The sequence below is a fragment of the Apium graveolens genome, chromosome 4 (assembly GCF_009905375.1).
Source record: "Apium graveolens cultivar Ventura chromosome 4, ASM990537v1, whole genome shotgun sequence".
Classification (NCBI taxonomy): Eukaryota; Viridiplantae; Streptophyta; class Magnoliopsida; order Apiales; family Apiaceae; genus Apium; species Apium graveolens.
Genome location: NC_133650.1, coordinates 222,529,135 through 222,536,122, shown reverse-complemented (window position 1 = coordinate 222,536,122; position 6,988 = coordinate 222,529,135).

The following is a 6,988-nucleotide window of genomic DNA, read 5'->3' as shown; positions in this document are numbered from 1 at the left end:
AAAAGTAGGGCTAGGGTATGAGATTATACCTTCCTTGGTGAGTAGGAGTAACTAAGGAGCTTGAAACAACCCTTGGAAATCCTTACTAAAGCTTTATCTAAACAAAAACACAAGATCAAAATTTCAAGATCTTGAAAACACAATTCACCCTCTTCTTCCATGAATTATTGGAAGAGATTGTGAAGGAAATGGAAGCTTAGATTCATAGGATAGCTATATCTATGCATAAGAAACCTTGGATAATTACCTCATGATTTAACAATGCTTGGATCTTGGATTTTGATTTTTTTTTCTCCTTGAAAATGAAGGAAGGCCGAGAGCTTTCTTCTTAAAATGGGAAAGTCAACTTCTCATTTTGTGTTATGAATTATTTTTGGCTTAGTTGCTTCCTTTTATTTGTTTAAATAAATTGTTACCATGGTAAAAATTGTGTGGCTTATAATCAACCAACAAATCCTTCCCATTTGGTCATGCTTATGTCATCCACTTATGTCATCTCCCCACACTTGTATTCTTCTTGTTGGTGTGATGACATCATAATCATTAACCTCTTTGATTAACTCCTAATTACTTGGCTAATGATCGCTGATTTGTTATACGGTTCGCTTAATTTTCGTTCTCGTTTATCGTTTGAGGGATCATACCCGGGATCTTATTACTTGGGTTCCCTTAACCTTTCTCAATACATTATATTCCTTTTATGATCCCCTCTTATAATCCTTGAATTTAAATCTTTTTTATCCTGTTACCTTATACTCAATTCTTTCGGTATCTGGTGGATTTTCGAGAAAAATCAAAGTGTTCGAATTTGGATTCTGACGATCTTTACATAAACTTATATACCATATAGAGTACTAATAAGATCTCAGAATAACAATAAAAGAACCTCTACAAAGTGAGGCATGAAAAGTTTTCTTATTCAGCATAATCAGCAAAATCACTATTCATAAGGGTTACAAAAAGTTCAAAATTTTTGGGGTTATTACAACTGCCATTCCACTGCTTGGATATGAATCATCAATACCAAAAAATTCTCCTTTAACAGCTTGGAGCATGGAGTTGTTGAATTGTGTACTGACTTTCAATCATCTTATGTTGATCAACCACAAATACCCTGTAGGTTGTAGACTCCACTAAGTAGCCATGAAAATTATCCTAACTGTAGAACATTCTCTCCAAACACTTTCAGGTTATCCAGTGTTTGTTTATGTTGGCCATTAACTCATTAGTGGTCTTCATGTATACATCCAGATCAAGGCTTGATCTTACTTGTTGCAAACTGTTTTGACTACTCCAGCCCTTTGATATTTAGAAAGTCTTGATTAGCTTGATATTTCCCTTATAGCTTTAATCAAGTTCCGGCTCTTTCTTTGTACCACTCCATTCGGATACGGAGTTCCTAGTGCTGAATATGTCTCAAAATATTCTTGGTGTTACAGATATTAAACAGAACTGCTTCTTGAATTCAGTCCCATTATCTGATCACAAGATCATTTCTTTTACAGTTGCTTCCAGCTTGATCTTTTGATATGATCAATCACCATCTGTGATGTCTTGTCTTGAGAACGCACAAACAACAACTTTATGTTAAGAGTAGTCATCCACCATCACTAAGTTATGTCTTTACCTTGACGTGATGTTGTCTTTAACTCCTCTTTCTGACATGCCTCACATTTATCATCTTCTGTATTCTAGATGAGGTAGTCCTCTCACTAAACCCTTTTACAAAAGAGTTCCTTGTGTTGATGTTCAAGGGTGAGAGCTTCCAATGCCATTGATAAACTTTTGCCAGATGAAGCTTTACAGTAGAAACCATTGACTTCACCTTTTCAGAGTTTCCAGTCTAGCCACAAGCATTTCCTTTCCTTACTCTAAGAAGAGCAAGCTTCTAAATCTTCCTACTTCAGATGAAACATTAATCCTTCTTTGAATTGACAATTTTTCCTTTGATACAAAATTGTCTGGTAAGAGGATTTGTGCCTTGATTCTCCAGCAAGGAAGTTGCTTCAACTGTTATCAGTGGCTCCAATGATTAGTTGTTATCAATGATAGCAATTGTTGAATCCATGATGACATCCCTTTTCTGCATAGCTTGTCCCATATTAAAACCTTTGCTGTCACCTCCAAAGATTATTGACGGAATAGCTTTTGTTAATCACATTTGATTATGAGGCTCTTTCTTTGATCATATGCCTTGAGTATGAATTACCAAGAATACATATGAATCAATTAACCTATTATGTCTTGCACTCACAAATGGATTAGCAGTTCTTGGTACCCAACTTATCAGTTTGGGTCCAGATGGATTAGAGATATTATTATAAACAGAGATAACAACAGTTGCAACCTTATCATGCTAATTCTTATCTTTGACTGACCATTTTCTCCATTTTAATACCCTTGACAGATTTGTCTTAGGCTAGGGGATAAATGGTTTCAACCTTACATAAGGAGGACTAACAGTCTTTTCCTTATTGTGATCCTAAACATGCTTTCTACAATTAATGCAAGTACTAAGAGATGCATTCATGGAATTGAAATAAGCAAGCATTGTGTTAAGAATACATGACATTCATTCAGAAATATTACACATAAGAATTAAGCAAGACAGGCATGATATGGAACAAACAGAATTAACAAATAAATCACTAATTCTATCTAGTCCAATCATGTTGATGAATCTCATCTAGCTATCTCAATCGAATTATAAACTAATACATCTTAACAAACAATTCAGATCAAATCAATAAATCATATTGTAATAGGATGCAGAAGATAAGCATAGACAAAGATCTTATATGCTGGAAAAACATATACCTCACTGAAGCAATTAATCATGTTCAAAAAATATTCAAACATATAGTTAAGATCATCTAAAGTAACATGCACAAGTTAAACATCAATCCTAGTTATCAGAAAAATAATCTAGTGAACTAGTTCAGCATTAGCTATGTGTGATGCTATCATGCTTGTGCGAGTGTTAAATATTTAAACACTATGATCTTATCATGCATTGAATATTGAGAGCAAAGTATTGCAGTAGTTCAAGAATTTGAAACCTGAGATATGTGAGTTGGACCATCTTCAGAGATTGCTGTGAAAGCAAGATATTTATGATTCTCGTCATCTGATCCATCCCAACTCTTTCCCGTGCACTATAAGTTTTGACTGGCTGCTTCCCTAAGAAAACATTCCATCTTTGTCTCAATTCTTCAACCGAAACCCCTGATAGTTACTTGACACATATTGCTTGTCAAACCTGTAGCTATCAAATCTTGTTTATGTCCCATTCTCAGTCTTGTAATCACCCCTTGAAATGAATCTGTAAAAATCTCTACTTCAGAATAGATAGGCTTGATCCTTGGATATATCTTATGTATTCCTTGTGAATCTGATGCGACTAAACTTCCCTGACATGTGAACACTACCCTGACGTCCAGTCCCTCAAGTACTTCTACCTGAGCTTCTTCTGATTCAGCTATCAGTAACTCTTACATTCTGTCCTGAGGTTCCAACTTTAATGCATGTAACTGAGATATTTGTATGTCCCCACTATTCTCTCTGACCTCCACAATTCCTTCCTGTATGGTCTCATTGATTCCCGGATAAATATAGCATTGGTACAAACCATTGTGTGACTGTATAATCTGGAATCATAGAGTTGTCTTAAAATCTTTGAGAAAAATTGTACCCGTAGAAATTTCATTCATTTCCTGCGTCTGAAAACCCAGTGGTATCCTATGGAGTAAGCCTTTGAGGAAGATCCATAATTTTCGTCTGTAGGTCTTGAAATCAGTTCCATTGGAGTAAGAAAACCATTTCGTATAATTTTCGTGTTCGGGAATTTTCCGTCTGAATAGCACATGGTCTTCGTTTTCTTCAAAAAATTAAAATCCACTTTAAAAGCCCGGAGGAATCCTGAGTCTACCAATACCTTGAGTATCCTTAATTTAATATTTAAGATAAATTTAAATTTGTAATATTTTTAATTTTTTTAGAAAATAAATTAATCAAAAATAAATATTTACGTAAAATTTAATTTTCAAGAATTTCGAATTTTCTTAAAAATTAAATAAAACGTAAATTATTATTTAAGAAAAAATTAAATTTAAGAATTTTAAATATTTATGAAAAAATAAATGAATCAAGACTAATAATTAAATGGGTTAAAGAAATATTTAGGTCGACCCCCCAATCTTCTATTCTACCGCTAATTACAAATCGCCACAGAGTTTTTGACTTAAAAATTATGCGGCGATGAGTGTGTGGCGATCAGAAAGGATATGCTTCTTTTTCCTATGGCGATTAAGACTGCACACAATCGGCTGTGGCGATCAGGTAATAACAGAGACCTGTTAATTATTTTTCCGCGCAACTGTCTTCAATTAGCTGTCCATTTCGTGCGTGAATGGCTAACCATTTTGTTTACTCGCGCATGATACAGTTAGCTAGGTTAGCTGCCAAACAAACAAAACAGGAGGCTGTGCTTGGATATCACCCTCGCGTGTCCTTCAAAACTGTAGGCTGCAATTTTTTCTCTGCGCGTGACAAGCAACAGCTAGCCTGCGCGAAACACCTGCGCGTGTTTTCCTGAATGGATGTACACTGGGGTTGCCACTTGCCATCCATTTAATCCTGAAGCTGCCAAATAAACAAGTACATCTACTTGTTGCCTAATATATACATGAAATGGCAGGTTTAAACTTTTTTGCTTCATTATCGCAGCCTAATATTCGGAAATAGTATCCGAAAAATAATTTAAATTATTAATTTTTTTTACTAAAATTTAAATAATAAATTTATTTAAGTCAAATTTATTAAATAAATTTATTTAAATTGAATTCATAAAATAAACTTATTCAAGTTTAAATAATAAACTCATTTAAATTATATTTATAAAATAAATTTACTAAATCAAATTTATAGAATAAATTTATGTAAAATCAAATTAATAAAATAAATTTGTTTAAGAATCCTGATTTGTGTATCAATCAGTCAGCTCTAATACCAATTGTTAGGTCCCGAATTATCGTAGAAGGAGGGTTGAATATGATAATCACTAAATTAAAAATTCTTTCGAATCTTTAGCGGATAAAATATTTAGTGCTCGGTTAGTGGTTTCGTGTTCTTAAGAGAAATAGTGTTTGGAACGATATAAACAAGAAACACAAGATATTCGGGGAAATATATATTCGTATATAAATCCTCGAGCGTGTTGCGACACTCCGGTAATTAAATTAACCGGCTACAATCTAAAAACAACAAAGTTTCTAACTACTACAAAGATTTACAAATCAAATCTTATACAATAATCTAGTTTTTGTTTGTACTGGGATTTAATTACCAGATAAAGATTATAATGTCCTTAAGAATATACAAGAGTTAAATCGGGTATTATAACGTTACTCTGGTGAGAAGTTAAACGGATAAACAAATAGTTTGAATTTCTCTGTAAATCAATGCTGCCATTTTCACTTCTCTTTTGGGAGAGAAGATGAACAGAAAATTGAATCCCCAAAATAAAATAAATGGCTCACAGTCTTTTGCTGCAAAGTGTAGACTTTTATCCAATAAAACTTGTGGCTGAGGTTGAGACAACTTCTTTGACGATAAGAGTGTGTGACGACAAGAGGCTCTCTTGCGACCGGATTATTGATCTGTGGCGACTTAGTTTCTCCGGCGATTAACATTGGTATAAGTACTATAACATGTACTTGATTTACACACACCATCTAGTACACGTTTGTTTATTTTGTTTTTTTTTTTTTTTTGCTTTTTCTTTTTCATTTTCTTTTTGTTTTATTTTTCTTTTCCTTTTTGTTTTTGTTTTCTTTTTCTTTTTGTTTTCTTTTTCCTTTTTGTTTTTATTTTTCCTTTTTCTATTTTCTTTTTCTTTTTTTATAAGTTTAAATTGTAATTAAATTAATTTATAAAATAAATTTAAATATAACTTGTATAAATAAACTAATTTAGATTTATAAAATAAACTTATTTAAAGTTTATAAGATAAATTATTTTAAATTTATTAAATAAATTATATTAAAGTCCATTAAATAATTTATTTAATTTAACAATTAAACTTTGAGTTTCGCTAATCCTCTAAGCTGTTTAGCTGTATACTATGCGCACCTCTTCTCGTACTTTAACAGATAAACGTTCAATTCAAGTACGTTCCTCAACTTAACAATTCTTCTATAAATAATACCCAGATTCCTTTCACGAGCTGTTGACGCCTAGTGCAACTAGTCTGGTTCACAGACGACTAACCCTGATTCAGGTATTCGTATTATAGCCTTGATTACATTGTTAAGCTTGCCTCAACTTTATTGATTTAGACACTGACTGTCAACAAACAACTGTACTTTCACTGAAATCCTTTCTGGTACTTTAGACAACGTCTTTATTAACCTCTGTCTATACCCTGTCTTCAATTCTTCAGATTCCTATGATTCGAACATTGTCTATCTTCAATCAATGCCAATATACTGAAATCTTCTGGTAACACTTATATACTGAATCTTCAACATTTCTGAAATTCTGAAAGTTTTTAACCTTTATTCTTCACTGATGCATGATCATATTAATGATCTTCTTTCAATGACCTATAGATAGACTTCAGGCTTTCTTCTAATCTTCTGATTCTTCGTATTTGCCTTGTCTTCATTCTTCCTGATTTCTTGTGTAGACGTAGTATTATTAACATGTAATGTTCTAGTGTTGTTATCGTGTTGAGTTATCATGTAACTGTTCATACAGCTACGCAGTCTCACCAACAGGGAGTTATTTCAAGGTTTATGCACTCTCCCTCTAAACATCATTTAGGAGTTGCAAAACGAGTATTGAGATATGTCGGAGGGACTAAAAAATTTGGGTTATGGTTTGGTCGGACTGTAGACTTTAGACTTGAAGGATTCACGAACAGTGACTGAGCTGGTTGCTTGGACGATAGGAAGAGTACATCTGGATCCGTGTTTGATTTTGGAATTGT